Raw genomic sequence first — 15,339 nt, forward strand, 5'->3', positions numbered from 1 at the left:
GAATTCGTTAAAGCAGCGTGGACATTTGATAGGTTTTCAACTTGGTTTTACATTGTCTGAAAAACTTGAATGAATTTGTTGCACAATATTGTAACTTTTGTGGGCCATGTTAATTACTGTATTGTTTTAAATTGTTAATGGCGTGAGCCAAATAGAATAGATGTTCTCTCTCCTCTTCCCCGGCTGCCCTTTCCTGCCACTGATGTGGTGCAGTTGCCCGCTTTGCTGCATCCGCACTTTACATGTTGCCAACTGCCTCCATGGCTCTGCATTCTGGCATCTAACATCCCCTGAACCGCTTTCAGGCGCCGGCTGAACACCCTGGTGTTCCCGAGTTAAGGATTATACGGTCTCCAAGGAAGATGGGTTTCCTAAGGTGGCAGAGCCTTGATGCCCCCTTTCGCAGTGGCGCCACCAATGAGTGACCGAGAGGGCCCATGGCCACCCTTATAAAAAGGCTGCCCCCGCCACACCGGCCCGCCTCTCACTTATGAATGCAACTTTGTGTGCCACCCCAAGATCTCCATCAGGCCTCCCCTATGAAAAATGTCTGGGGGGCGCCACTGCCCCTTCAAGGCAAGTAGTGGGCATGTGTTACCTGCCAACCTCCCTTATTCCCAAGGCTGGCACTTCCACTTCCATTCTCAACCAATTCTAGGAGCTTGGTTCGACACATCAAGCCATGCCGGAAGATACCAACTAACCCGCTCTTTCTCACTGCTCTACCACCAGTTGCTTTTCACTAGCCTTTGGAGTTATTCTCTCAAGAGACATGAGACTTCCTGGCCAGTGGTTTGACATCACACCTGACTTATCCCCCGTTCTTACATAACATTCTGATTTCATTACACGCTCAACAAATCAGTATAAGCGTCCACACAATGAGGTCGCCCCGCGATTGGCCGTCCACTTCAGAGTTTTTTATGGAGCCTGCAGTTCCGGGTTCAAATTACCCGGACGTAGCGCGTCATCCATCATCCTTCACAGGTCAATACATTTGGTTACCATGACATTTGTGATCAAAAACACCTACATGTAAACAAAAATAAAAATAAGAGTTTGGAGATGAACTGTCCTTAGCCGAAAACACCCCTAGCCCACTAGCAATGTTTCGCTCTGGCTCGAGTTCTTGGTTTTCTTTTTTGGTGCATACCTTTGTTGAAGAAGGCAGGTGACCTGCTTGGATTAGGAAAATTCAAACAAAACTTAAAATTAAAAAATAAAATTAAAAAAAACCTCTGTTGCAGTGCTCAGAAGAAGGATATATGTGCTATATAAACAATTCATTGATACTTGCCCCAGGAGGATAGCTCAGCGGCAACGTATTCACCTTGGAAGCAAGACGACACACAACAACAACACAGGTTCGATCCCTGGGTCCACGCTTAAAAACAATTGCGCAACTAAAAAAAACAAATCCCATAAGAGCGCCTGGATGCCTGTGGGGTGCGTGAGCGTTTCAAAAATGTAAATAGACAATATCCCAAACTGCAATGAAGCAAAATCTAAGAGGTTGCACTTCTAACATGGAATCATATCTCATGATGCTCTTTTTTAGTTTCTCCTCTGCTGGAGCACATTCAAGGATTGTTTAAAGTGCCGCCTAGAATGCTTTACCCATCAAGACACAGCATTCATTTGCTGAGCTGACTGGTCACCTGGCTGCCTTCTGAACCGAATGGGCACCAGGCTCCTCCAGGACATGCAAGCACCGGCACTGCACACTTAGGGGCTGCATCTGTTACCCTACAGTCTCCCCTCTGCCCCTTTGCACTACCGGAGCTGGATACCCCAGCTGCACTGCACTTACACAGAGCAATCGCTGCCCTGACCGCATTTGCCCCTTCCCTCCCCCTGGCACCTCTCCGCTCCCTCTTCCCCCTGCACGATCTGAATGACACAAGGCCTAGTAAGATTGTTTGTCAGGTCCTCCCATTGTCTTCCCTCCCTTGTCTTGTCGCACCTAGAAACACGTGTGTACCGGCGTGTTATAAATGACTCATCATATCATATCATACAGTGAGCGAACAAAAGGCGTTCCGCGTTTCCGGTCCGTAGGTCCCGGTCAGCAGATCTCGCCTGCCTTCTTCATGAAAGCGTTCCCTCCCACTGCCATCTTTCTACATGCATGTACTTAAAGAACATTATGGGATTAAATAATTACATCATCTTCACACATTATGCCTGAAAGCTTGCTTAATAGCCACTTTACACTGCCTGGCCCTTTCAATTATCACGCCTTCCATTTAACACCAACATAAGACATTCCAATGCCTTGTTTCTTTGGAGCTATTAAAGTTTGAGTGTCTGTTTTAGTTCAGGGAGTCTTAATTATCGTTTTGCTTTCTTTAGTCATTTGTGTGTCAATTTCCCTTCAATATTTGCATAGAGACAGACACAGTACGCCTAACACGGGCATTTGTCAATCTTTGTACCACCACATTGGCTCATTCTCTTTGCCCCTTTCTTTTCCCTCCCAGTAAGGTGCAGAATGAGACTTGTCTTCCTTTTGGCATGCAAAGGCCGCAGATTTATTTTCACAACATAATAAATTCAAAACACTGCAAACAACAGCACTTTGTGAAAATAGTTCCAAAGGTGCGGCGACTGCTCCGTGTCCAAAAACCTGCTTCCCCCTTTTCCCGAACAAAGTCCACAGTAGACCAAACTCCCCCCCAACCCTTCCTTTTCCTGGGCTGGGGGAGTGCCGTTTTTCTGGCGGAAGCTGAGCCCTCATTGCTACCAGCAGCCGCCCCCGTCGCTTAGGCCCCCAAGAGGCTCTGGTCCTGAGAAGAGCGAAGACCCTTCTGGCTTTCCCATGGCTCATTCAGACACTGTATCTTGCCACTGGTCGCCAAAACACTGCCATGCCAAAGGTGGGTTACCGCCCACTGCAGCTCCCCCTTTCCAACTTCACAATTCCAGGAGCTTTGTGCAAACATTCCAGTAAAACAGATCCATCCCGCAGGCCGTAGATTGCACTCCATCTTTCAAGTAATACTCCGGGGATTTCAAATTAATCAAGCTGTGTCTGATCTGGGGGAATCCTCTGCCCCTGCAGAATCTCGCCATTGCGTGATTCCATTTTCTTCTTGACTTCTCCACCACTGAGTGGCTCTCAGCGCCCCTCCATTCTTGCCTTGGAATGATCTCCGACCACAAAATCTCGGTTTCGTCCAGCTGCAAGGACAACTCCTGTAATGAGAACATCATATCCCTCATTAAGTCCCCCCTCCCGAGGCTTGTCAAGTCGTTCCCTCCTAAGTGTATAATCAGCACATCCGGCCTTTGCTGCTTACCCAGCAATTTGTCGATATGCCCCTGCAGCTGAGACCATCTCATTCCGGGCACCCCATGCCTCCAAATCCGGTACTCGCCGGCGGTCAGTCCCTCTCTCTCGGCCTTACAGCTTGCCCCGTCCCTTGACACAAATGAATGCCCTACTACCCAGATGGACCATCTCCTCCTCTGTGTTGCTGCTAGTTAGAAGGAGATGAGAAAGCAGCTGTTAAGACTACACTATTTCCGGCCTGATGTATCTCCTGAAACACCCAGACTTCTATCCCCTATTCTCCTGATTGTTTCCGGACGCAGGCCTTCCTCAGCCATACGGCTGCCCCTATCCTGAAGGACAGAGTCCCAAACACCCCTTCCGTTACCCCCATCTTCTCTAAAGCCATGTCCCTGACCCTCCTGAACTGAAAACGGCTCAATGTCGACCCGTCCCTGTGCAAGAAAAGAGGATCCCCTGCACCCGCCGGCTGCCTATGCTGGAGGTATGTTGCCAGGACCGTTACAGGGCACACTATGCTCCCCTGGATGTTACGGAGTGTAACCGTCCTCCCTTTCCCCTTCTGATCGGTTTTGGACCTTCTTAGATAAATGCATACCCGTCATTCTGTCAACTGTACATCGTCCAACCTTAGAAACCCAGAGCCCCTACCATACCTAATCTCGGGCACCAGCTCACTTACTCTAAAGGCTCCAAAGAAAGCCAATGCTAAGGCTGCCGTGAACAAAACCCTCTCCCCCTCGTCATGGCAAACCACCCGCAGGATTTCCATTAAACTGTGAAGTTTCGCAATATCAATGGGCAGCCTTGCTTCTGGCTTCCTCTACGCTTGCTTGGCCCAACCCCTCATCGCCATCACAATTTAATACTCTTGATGGCGTCAGCATTGCCTTCTAGTTTGCAATAATGCGCTATTGCCGCCAAGTGATAAGCCATCCATGATCTAGTTTTCCCAGACCGCCAGCCCCATCCAACAAAAGCGCGTACTGGCAATCCTCTCTTCCCCTCCATTAATACCTCGTCCTGGAAGCTCAAGAAGTGCTCCCAGCACCCCTTGTATCTCCTTGCTCTGCCAGGTGCCAGGGCAGTGTGTATTAAAGAACTCTGATCCCCCCAATCATGCCCCACCACTACGCCTTGAATGGGGTCATCGCCTTGCTTGCTTCTGGCCAGTTCCCCCAAAACTTTTCTCAATGTAAACGAGAGAGAGCGTCAGCGGCCACGTTTTCCACCCCCGGAATATGCCGTGCTCTAACTTCAGTGTTCAATGTAAGCAAGCATCTAGTGAGCTCTCTGCATAGCTTCAGTACCCTCGAATTGCTGGACGTCCCCTTATTGATGATCTGGACCACTGCCAAATTGTCAGACCAGAGCAACACCTTTTTGTCATTCAACTCTTTCCCCCACAACTTGAAAGCCACCACAATCGGGAACAATTCCAGCAACGTGATGTCCCTGGTAATCCCCTCCTCATGCAACACTGCCGGCCAGGCTTGACCACACCAATTGCTCCCCAAAATGGCCACAGAACCATGTGAGCTCGATGAATCAGTGAACAGTTTGAGTTTATCGTGTTGGCCCACTGCCCCCTCCAAAGTAGTACACCATTAAACTCGTCCAAAAACCCATCCCACATTCTGAGTTCCTCCTTTACCTTAGCCCCCAGTCGCCCGTGCTGTGATGTGTGCTGCAAACCCACCGTTTTGAGCTTAATACTCCTAGCGAACACCTTCCCAGCCGGGATGACCTTTCCCCGCAAAGTCGAGGTTACCTGAAAATGATTGGCGCTCCCTCAGGCTAGCCTTGCTCCTGTCCCTCAAATCCTTGATTGGTTCCTTCAATTTCAACACCTAGTCCCTGGGCAGCCTGCACTCCCCCTGCGACTGAGTCGATCTCGATCCCCAGGAATGTCAGCTTTGTGACTGGGCCAACAGTCTTAACCCTCGCTAGTTGAACCCCCATTTCCTCCATCAATTCCTGGAACGTGCTCATGAGCGACCCGCACTCCCCCGTCCCCTTTTTCCTGATGAACAAAAAAATCATCCAGGTAGTGCAGGACCTCTCCCCCTTGTGCCCTCTGTTTTAGCGCAAATTCCAAAAAGGTAATACACTTTTCAAAGTAGGCACATGAAATGGCGCAGCCACTTGGCAAGCATTTGTCATAAAAGTACTCCTTTTTCACCTTAAATCCCAACAAATGATAGCTCTCCTCGTGAATCGGCAGTAACCTGAAAGCTGACTCGATGTCGGCCTTCCCCATGAGAGTCCCTCTCTCCGATGCCCTTACCAGCTCCACTGCATCATCAAATGATGAGTAGTGGACCCTGCACATGTCCTCGGCTATGCCATCAATAACCGACCAACCCTCGGGTAAGGAGAGATGCTGAATTAGGCAAAACTGCCCCAACTCCTTCTTCGGTACTAATCCCAGAGGTGATACTACAAAATTGTCCAGTGATGGAGAGGTGAAAGGGCCCGCCACCCTCCACAGCTTGATCGCTTGAGCACCTTTTTATGCCACCACCTCAGGCATACCCAATGCCGACTTCAAATTCACGGCTTCCCTGCTTACCATCGTACCCTTGTAAGGAATCCTGAACCCCCAACTGAAACCTTCCCAGAGTAACTTGGCATCCTTACGGTTGTGATATACATTGAGAAAAGGAATCAATCTACACAGGTGAACCGGAGTGGGCAAATGGGTTTTCATTACGTTTTGCCGTTTCTTTGGGTTTGGCAGCTCTTATCTGCTTCCCCTAGCCGGAGGAACAGCTATGTTCTCCTGTGCTTCTGCCGCCTGCATCTTTAAACCGACATGTTTTACCAAAGCGGCAGCACCCTTCTGCAAATTTCCAGCAAGGTGCCTGCTGCTCCTGGTAACTGGAATGGCTGTTCCAGGGGGAGCGCCCACGAAAGGACCCCCTTCTCTGGTATGAATAAAACCCTCTGATTTTCCCAAAATGAGGCTTCTCACCCTGCGTCTTGTCCCCCGCCTCTCTTGAAGGTATCATTTTTTCTATGTACCCCCTCACATCTACCTACTCCCAAGATATTGCGGGCCAGACCTGTATTTTGAGCCTAAAACCTTTGTCATATTTCAGCCAAGCGTCACCGCCATAAGTCAAATACAATGTGTGTATACCCTGTTCATAAGCAATCAGCGCACAAGCATCCTGAGGATGTTTTTCAATCATATTGGATGACAACATCCTGAACGCTGCCAGCCAATTGTCATTGATCTCCTCCACCTTGGGCCTCTCTCTATCCGTCTTCTCCCTCTCTTTTTCTGTTAATTCCCGCAGTCCCATCCCCACCGGCTCCATGTCCAATAAGGAAAAGATCTCCAAAGAATTCTTCTGCCAGATCCTCTCCTTATAAGCCAGTGGTATGTGCCAAACCAATGAGTTCCAGCAGCCCGTGGGGGTGCAAAACCTGGCATTGCTCTGCCACACTGTGTGACATATCCCACCATTGCACCCTGTTGCTGCTGGCGCTGGCAATGGCTGTCCCCAAAGACTGCCCCCACCAACGGGGATTTCCCATGAGAAAGCTGCCCCTTGAACCCTCAAGGCTGACCCCTGACCTTGCAGGCCTGATGGGGTCGCAAAGACCTGCTGCAACTGAGTAATCCCCCTGGATGCAGGCATTAGACCGAATACCAGTGAGGGCAGAGCCATGCCCCAGGGGTTTAGCCCCACACCCAAGCCCCCCAAGCCCAAGTTCTCCCCCTGATGGTGAACAGCCTCAGCATTCCGACCTATCTGATTAAATGCATTCACACTACCACTTAACATTTGACCATTGCCACCATTCCCCCATGCTTGCTTTCATTGCATGAACATACCTTTCACCTGCTCCAAGGATGTGTGTACTCCTGCTGCTACCACTGCCGAGTTGGACGCAGGAGCGCTGGGTGCACTACCACAGTTCCTTGGAGCCTCAGCAGGTAAGGGCGCCGTCGAGACCACAGGCCTCTGCACTCTCCTCCTTCCTCTAGCCCCAGCCGATTTGTATTTCTTAACAGCCTCTGCCTGTTGTTTGCTGGCCCTTACCTTTGCTGTCTTGGTCCTCTTTCTCTTAGTTGCTGGTTCCTCCTCTTCGCTCTGCCCGTCCTCTCCATCCTCTTCCTCTTCTTCATCTATGGTCTGGATCTCACTTATGGCCTCATTGGCAGCCAAGTTGGGAAACATCATAGGTGAACCAGCCCTCTGGCTTGGCCCAGCTGCTTCATCGCCAAGGTGTGTTTTAATCAAGTTCAACCAGCTTGGTCCATGCTTGGCTGCTGCCATCCGTGCCATAGCGAAGAAGTCTTCCAAATCTTTTTCAGAGCACCAAAACCCTTGCACCCTTTGCGCTTGTGTGGCCATCTCCCTTGCTGAAGGTTTCCTCTTCTGTATCTGGCTTCACTTAGCCAAACCTAGGCACATGCACTGCCAACTTGCAGCAGCCTTCAGGCAGTACTTCAGATTGCTGTAGCCTCCTGGCCTTGCCGAGTGCTGTTCTCCAATATTCTTAGTCCCAACAGCCTCTTAGTTCAGCAAAAACTCAGGCACATGCACTGCATGAAACTGCAGCAGCCTTCAGGCAATGTTTCCCATTCCCCACAGATTCCTATTACTTTCCCTGCATAACCTCAAAAGCAGCTTCCACCATAAACGGCTTGTGTCCCTAGAAATGTTTCACGGTAGCACTTCCCACTTGATTAGTTGCCCCAATGCGAGATGCCTTCAAACGTTGTCTTTCCCCAGAAAATGCGGGCAATTGCCCTAGAATGCTGTTATCCGACAATCCTTCATACCCCTTTAAATGCAGCAATTTGTTTCCTTTTATATTTTCACCCCCGGAGGCCCGCTGCTTCATAAATTGTTACAATCTATAATAGTACCTGGCGAGAATCAATGCAGCATTCCTCTCCTCCTTGTTTCCCCCGAAAGCGGCCAGGGGGCCGGTGTCCGCCTACCTTCGCACTGCTTGCAGTTGATTCAGTTGGCACCGTCCATGTGCAGGATTTGCTCCGCCTGCTCCGCTCTCTTCGACCTGCTCTGATGGCTCGTAGACCTCTGTTTTTCTCCGCGGTCACTTCCGGGTCCCTCGCTGTCCTGCTCGAGCTACGCGCCAGCTGATCCTCGGCTTCAGCTGCTCCGGCTTCACACAGCGGCCCTAGGCACCAGCACTGTGGCTCAGGATCCCGCGCCGCACACTCTTGCTATGCAACGGCTGCTTCTCTTCTCGTGCTGCACGCGTCACCCCCAGGCACCAGCAACGTAGCTCTGGCTCCCTCAATGCATGCGGGTCTCCTCAAGCGTTGCACTGCTTCCTCCGCTGTTTGCTGGGTTCTCGCTCCGGCAGCACCTCGACCCAAACGAAAATAAAAAAGATAGAAGAAATCGAAAAACCAGTCCTCTGGTGTGGCGGCGTCCTTCTGCTTGGGGCTGGATGCTCCTGCAGCAGGACGCACGCTGGCTTATATGCCGCTAGTCACGCCCCCTTCCTTTGTCGCCCTTTGCCGGCTTTCCTTAGATTTTGGCACACTTGCCACAGCCCTCCCCCTTACCCAGGGGGGAGGGAGGAGGACCCTGCCCATGTTATCCGGGCGCCTCCTCCATTGTTCTCCGTCATCACCTCCATTCTCTTTGTACTAAGTGCCAAGGACGAGCATGCTCGTCCTTTTTGCATAGACTTGCATAATAGCCTGCCACTTTGGGGTATTCATTTCCCTGCAGTGACAGACTGGGAGATTCGCCTACCCAGCCTCAGGCATCTTTGTTCATCCCATCAGCTCTCCGGACGTAAACACTGGGCATTGTCCATTTGGGGGCAGGCTCTCATTGGACATTTTGATTACAAGAGCTGCATCCTGGCACCAATTAGAGTTAGGTGTTTTCTCGTAACCAAACCTAGCATTGGGTCGCTTATAGAAACATATATTGGGGGTGCACAAGCCACCCTTTACTGATGAAGAGCTGTTTTAATGCAGAGGGTCTTGGCTGGGAGCTGATAAAGAGCCTCCAGACCATGGCAGCCTGTTCCCTGACTTTTTCTCCAGGAAAGTGTGTTCCTTCGGCCTTCTCGCTGGAATCAGTGAGGCTGTCCCGCCTGCTGGAAGTCAAAGTACTGGGAGCTCGTGGAGGCCTGGGTGCTCATGGAGACATATAGCAGTGGGTCCGGACCAGAGTGAAGCACAGAGCACTACCTGGGTTCCTGGGCGTGGAGACATACAGCAGTGGGTCTGGACCAGAGTGAATCACAGAGCACTTCCCGGGTTCCTGAGCGTGGAGACATATAGCAGTGGGTCTGGACCAGAGTGAAGCACAGAGCACTTCCTGGGTTCCTGGGCCTGGAGACATATAGCAGTGGGTCTGGACCAGAGTGAAGCACAGAGCACTTCCTGGACCCTGGGCATGGAGACATGTAGCAGTGTGTCTAGACCAGAGTGAAGCACAGAGCATTTCCTGGTCCCTGTGCATGGAGACATGTAGCAGTGCGTCGAGACCAGAGTGAAGCACAGAGCACTTCCTGGTTTCCTGGGCATGGAGACGCATAGCAGTAGGTCTGGACCAGAGTGGAGCACAGAGCACTTCCTGGTTTCCTGGGTGTGGAGACAGATAGCAGTGGATTTGGACCAGAGTGGAGCACAGAGCACTTCCTGGGTTCCTGGGCATGGAGACATATAGCAGTCGGTCTGGACAAGAGTGAAGCACAGAGCACTTCCTTGGTTCCTGGATATGGAGCAGTGGGTCTGGACCAGAGTGAAGCTCAGAGCACTTCCTCAGTTCCTGGGCATGGAGACATATAGCAGTGGGTCTGGACCAGAGTGCAGCACAGAGCACTTCCTGGTCCCTGGGCATGGAGACATGTAGCAGTGTGTCTAGACCAGAGTGAAGCACAGAGCACTTCCTGGTCCCTGGGCATGGAGACATGTAGCAGTGTGTCTAGACCAGAGTGAAGCACAGAGCAGTTCCTGGTTTCCTGGGCATGGAGACGCATAGCAGTAGGCCTGGACCAGAGTGGAGCACAGAGCACCTCCTGGTTTCCTGGGTGTGGAGACAGATAGCAGTGGATTTGGACCAGAGTGGAGCACAGAGCACTTCCTTGGTTCCTGGACATGGAGCAGTGGGTTTGGACCAGAGTGAAGCTCAGAGCACTTCCTCGGTTCCTGGGCATGGAGACATATAGCAGTGAAGCTGAACCAGAGTGAAGCAAGTAGCACTGGCATGATTCTCCAGTGGGGAGACACACATCACTGGCTCTGTCTGGGTACCCAGTGTGGAGAAACCCAGTACTGGCTGGGTTCCGTGGTGTAGAGTTACAAAGTAGTGCATCTAGAATTAAGCAAAGTACAGATCACTGGCTGGGTTCCTAAGTGTGAACATGCACAGCAGTGGGTCTGGACTAATGTGAAGCAAGGCACACTGTCTGGGTTCCTGGATGTGGAGACATATAGCACTGGCTGTAGCTGGACCCCCAGTGTGGAGACACACAGCACTGGCTCTGGCTCAGTCCCCAGTGTGGGGCACAGAGCAGTGGCTCTGGCATCCAGTGAAGAACATATATCTGGCTGGGTTCCCTGGAATGGAGACACAAAGCAGTGAATCTAGAAGGTAAATTCCCATGTTTAGTATTAGGGTGAATTCTCAGAAATTTGCTAATTTCCTTCTACCTTAGAGTCCCCCAGCTCTTTTGGTTGGACTTTGAGAATTTTAATTTCTATCCTGGTGAGAGGGAGACCTTCTTTCCCACTCTATCATGTATTTTTCTGCGGGTGTTTCTTTTGACTTTGGAGTCTGACAAACTCCATAGGCATCATATTTACATTGTGCCACACAGCACCTTCAGTGCAGTGGCACAGAGAAGTCTCTTACATTTCCCTAATGTTTAAATACCTTCTCTTGGTGAAACCACTGTTTCCAAGAGCAGTGAAGTGAAAGTGACTTTACATACATGTTTGTAACTTTCTAGACCCAGCACACACTATCTTACAATAGGGTGCTGCTGGGGTTGCTTAGTATCCCCTTTGTCTAGTTTCTCATGTAACATTTTTATGTTACCCTTTCTACAATTAATGGCTGGTGGCAGTGATTTACTGTTTCCTACCATTGTGTGTTTGTACCACGGGCTGCAATTGCAGCTGCAGTACAACAGCCATGGGTGCCCATTTTGTCAAAATGGCCCGGGTCTTCTTTTTTCGCCATTTCTTGTTGGAAAGGTCCTTCTTGAGATTTACTCTGCACGCCAAACCAGGTTTGGTCCCTTTGTTCCTTTTGTTTTCGGATGGATTCACTGGTGAAACTCACCTCTGGCTCCAGCGTGTCTGGCAGGGCAGGAAGCAAGAGAGGTGCCCGAAATTCATTGCTTAGTCTCGTCGGTTACAGGAATGCACCCAAGTGTGATTGGCTGGAGGGCTGTCCTCGAAGGACAGCCACCTTGCTGTGTAATTGACAGCTAGGCTGTGAATGAATGGGCGAAACCTGCATAAAAGGCAAGGTTTTTTGCTTGGAAGGCAGAGTCGACCACTGGACGAAGAAATCTGAAGAAGAACTTGGAAGAGACGCTTGCTCCAACTCCTGGACCGCTGGTTTGCGCGGTTAAGCCCTGCTGCTGTGCTGAACTCCGAATTCACCTCGACTAGAGAAGCCCTGCAAGGACGACTTCTCCTCTTGGGTTGGTGGGACCGAACAACCCCAAAGTGAACTCACCTGAACATCTTCTTGGAGCTGGCTGTACTTCCATTGCTGCTGCAGGAATTGATTGCCAGAGAGAGGAACACCAGATTGAGTGCATCGTTTTTAATTTGGACCCAAGCTCCAGGAAGATCCTCCGGACTCCCATGAAGCAGGACTGATCAAGCCTGAGCCACCTCAACTTAGTGCTGGACCCGAGATGCGAGGAAAGTCCATAGTGGTATCCGAGAACCGCAGTGGTGCAATTTGCGAGAGCCGTGAGAAGCTGAAACCACGAAGTGCCGCTGATCTGAAGTTTGCCCATTGATGCTGCCGACCTTCCTTTCATAGTGCAGGAGTCCCCAGATGTCCTCCCTTTTGTCCCCATGACTCAGGCTCAGGAACAACAGGAACTGCAGACCTATACAGGAACAGAAGCAAGCTGGAAGCAGTTTTCTTCCAACCAAAGGTACTGTAAAATTAAGAGGACTTACCTCTTGTTGTGTAGCCTTACTAGTTCTCAGATGAGACTTGCCTTGGTTGCTTTGCAGAGTTTCATGCAGCTTTGCCACTCACATGCCTCCCAGCGTGTGGCCCTACAGTGATTTCATTTTATTCAAAAACTTCTAAAACATTGTGCAAGACTTTTTACCTACCTGCAAGAAGTGCTTCAGCTCACCTAGACCTTTGGTCAACTAACATTGGCAGTCCTGGCTACCTGAAAGACTCTTCTTACCTCTGACATTGTGCTTTGCCTTTCCCTACAGGAAAGGTGTTGGTTTACTTTGCATTGGAGGGTTCAAAAAGTACTTACCTGCTTAAGAATTTCTGTTAATCAATGTTTTATTCCCCTATCTTCTCCTTGTGACACAAATCTCAGTATTGCTCTAAATGTACCAGTGATATATTAATGTCCACAGTGTCCTAGTTATTTAAGTCACCTCAGGGTGTAAGAAGAATCTGTGTGCCATCCCAAATGGGTATTTACTGATTTAAAGAAACAGATTGTGTATTTTAAAATATATTTTTGTGTTACTTATATATTGCTCCCTTCTAAAGAAGGCTTATTCAGCTGACTGTTAAAAAATGAATTGCTTAATCAAGAAACCTTGAGTGTAAGTGTTTGTTTGGATACTTGTCACTGTGAATCTCTGTCTAACAACCTTACTGCTCACATTGACCCCTCTTGAGATAAGCCTGGCTGCTCAGTCACTCTACCAACTTGTGTAGTACATGCTTATCCCAAGGTTTGGCTTAACGATTGCCAAGAGGTCAAGGCTGGTGCAATCTCCCACAGGGTACTGGATAAAATCTTGCCTAACATTTAGGATGTAACAGCTGTAATAACATCATAAAAGGAGAGTATGACATGCATCCAAGGACAGGCGAAGAATCACATTAAGACTTGTATCCACTTGTAAAACAAACAATGTATTATACTTAATTAAATGTCCTTGTGGCCTCCTATATGTAGGCGAAACATGCAGGAAAGCACAAATAAGGTGGAAAGAACAGAAATTGAATGTTCGCTTATACACTCAGAGCTCTTCAGTTGCCAGACATTTTTCAGAACACAAACAGCAGTTATCCCAAATAAGGTTTCAGATTTTAGAAGTTATCAGCGATAAAAATCTTAAGATAAGCATTAATAAGAAACTTGAACAGAGACAAACCTTCTGGATAGACAGGTTAGAAACAGTCATTCCAAACGGTTTGAATGAAGAGATGCATTTTCATTGTTTTTTGTAAATGTTCTAAGCACATATGGGTCAACAGGACTATCATGTTACTACAGTGTTTTGAACTACTAACAGGAACCTTTCCTGGTACACACCACATCTCTCTAGCGAGTCATTGCCCACAAATAATGTAGAGAGGAAGTTTGTCAACATGCTATACTTATTGCACAACATTGATATGACTCTGATGATTACGGTAGCCATTACAAATAGCAATGAGGGCATTTTAACATGCTGGCAGTACTATCCAATGTGCATTTGAGCTCATCATGTCCTTCAAGAATATTTATATTATGGGATAGAGAATATGATGTTTTGAATAGTTAAATATGATGTAGAGGCTCACTGAAGATTGCTTCTCCATATTCATTCATAGATCAGTTCCTGGACATATAACACACAACGCTAAATATGCTTATGCTGTGGAAAGTACAATCACTCATGTTGTGCCTATGAGCAATGCTTTTTGTGAGTGTGTACATGCCTACAATATACTAAAGCATGTTTATATCATTAATCAGCGTGTATGAGGATTTGACATGCCAACTGTGATATTGATGTCCACTGAAGACTGATTTTGTTTCTACTTGTTTAAAGTGGAATCTTGTAGGATTAATACATAATGCCTAAACGTGTTAATTTTATGAAATTTACAACTGTTGATTCTAGATTTATTTATTAATGAAAAATGGTAGGACCTCCTCTAATAGCACATTCCAAGGGCTAAAGTACTACAGCAACAAATTAGAATGAGGATATGTTTGTCACACAACAATTCTTTATTCATTTAGTAATTGTGCAATTGTATAAAGCCACCATCGCTGGCTAATCATTCTGTTGGACATACATGTTACAAAATGACAGATACACGAGCAATTTCATCGTTAAAAATTCATCACAATATATATAAATATACAGCATCATAAAATACAATGTGCAAAATGCAATGTACGCCACTGCAATCCGACCCTGCAGATGTGTCATGGAGTACACTCTGTGCAACACTAATATACATGAATCCACAACATTAGTCAATCCTGAGAACGAAACCCTGAGTATAGGTTAGGGTGACCAGACGTCCTGGTTTTGCCGGGACGGTCCCGGTTTCTGGTGCTCCATCCCCCTTTCTCAAGATTATGTTTCCATTGGAAAGTGCAGTGGCACCGGGTTTTGGTAGTCGGTCTTCATAGCTGACAGGCATGAATGCCCAATCTCACGCAGAAGGAAGGCTGCCTTTGATAACTTAAGATACTGTTAGTTTGTGATAAATTAATTATAACATGTGTTTATTTGAACGGTATCACTTAAACCCCCTTCTCCTCCAACCGCTACTGAAATGTAGTGCCTTGACAGCACTTTCGAGAGTTAGTCCTACTTTTATGTTAGTTGTCCTGTTCCGGTTTTCTACTTTTTTCAAATCTGGTCACCCTAGTACAGGTCTCCTCATCAATGTGAAACTAGGAGCATGAAAATTAAGCAGATCCTCTGGAAGAGCGCAATTCAAGTTTGGAAGACAGTGGTGTGGCTGCCTCACCCAGTAGACTATGGTTGTTTCCATGTTTTGATGGAGTTTGTTTCACATTGATGAGGAAAGGAAACATAATGAGAAAGGGAGACAGAGCACCAAACACCAGGACAGTCCAGGCAA

General features: G+C 48.3%; 1 long non-coding RNA gene across 1 annotated transcript in view; it reads right to left on the reverse strand.

Annotated features, from left to right (window-relative positions):
• LOC138581977 (uncharacterized) overlaps positions 1-15,339 on the reverse strand; it is a 1,316,379-nt gene that overhangs the window by 227,191 nt on the left and 1,073,849 nt on the right. The window lies entirely within an intron of this gene.

This window comes from Ambystoma mexicanum, chromosome 3q (genome assembly GCF_040938575.1).
Source record: "Ambystoma mexicanum isolate Mex_15411 chromosome 3q, UKY_AmexF1_1, whole genome shotgun sequence".
Taxonomy (NCBI): Eukaryota; Metazoa; Chordata; class Amphibia; order Caudata; family Ambystomatidae; genus Ambystoma; species Ambystoma mexicanum.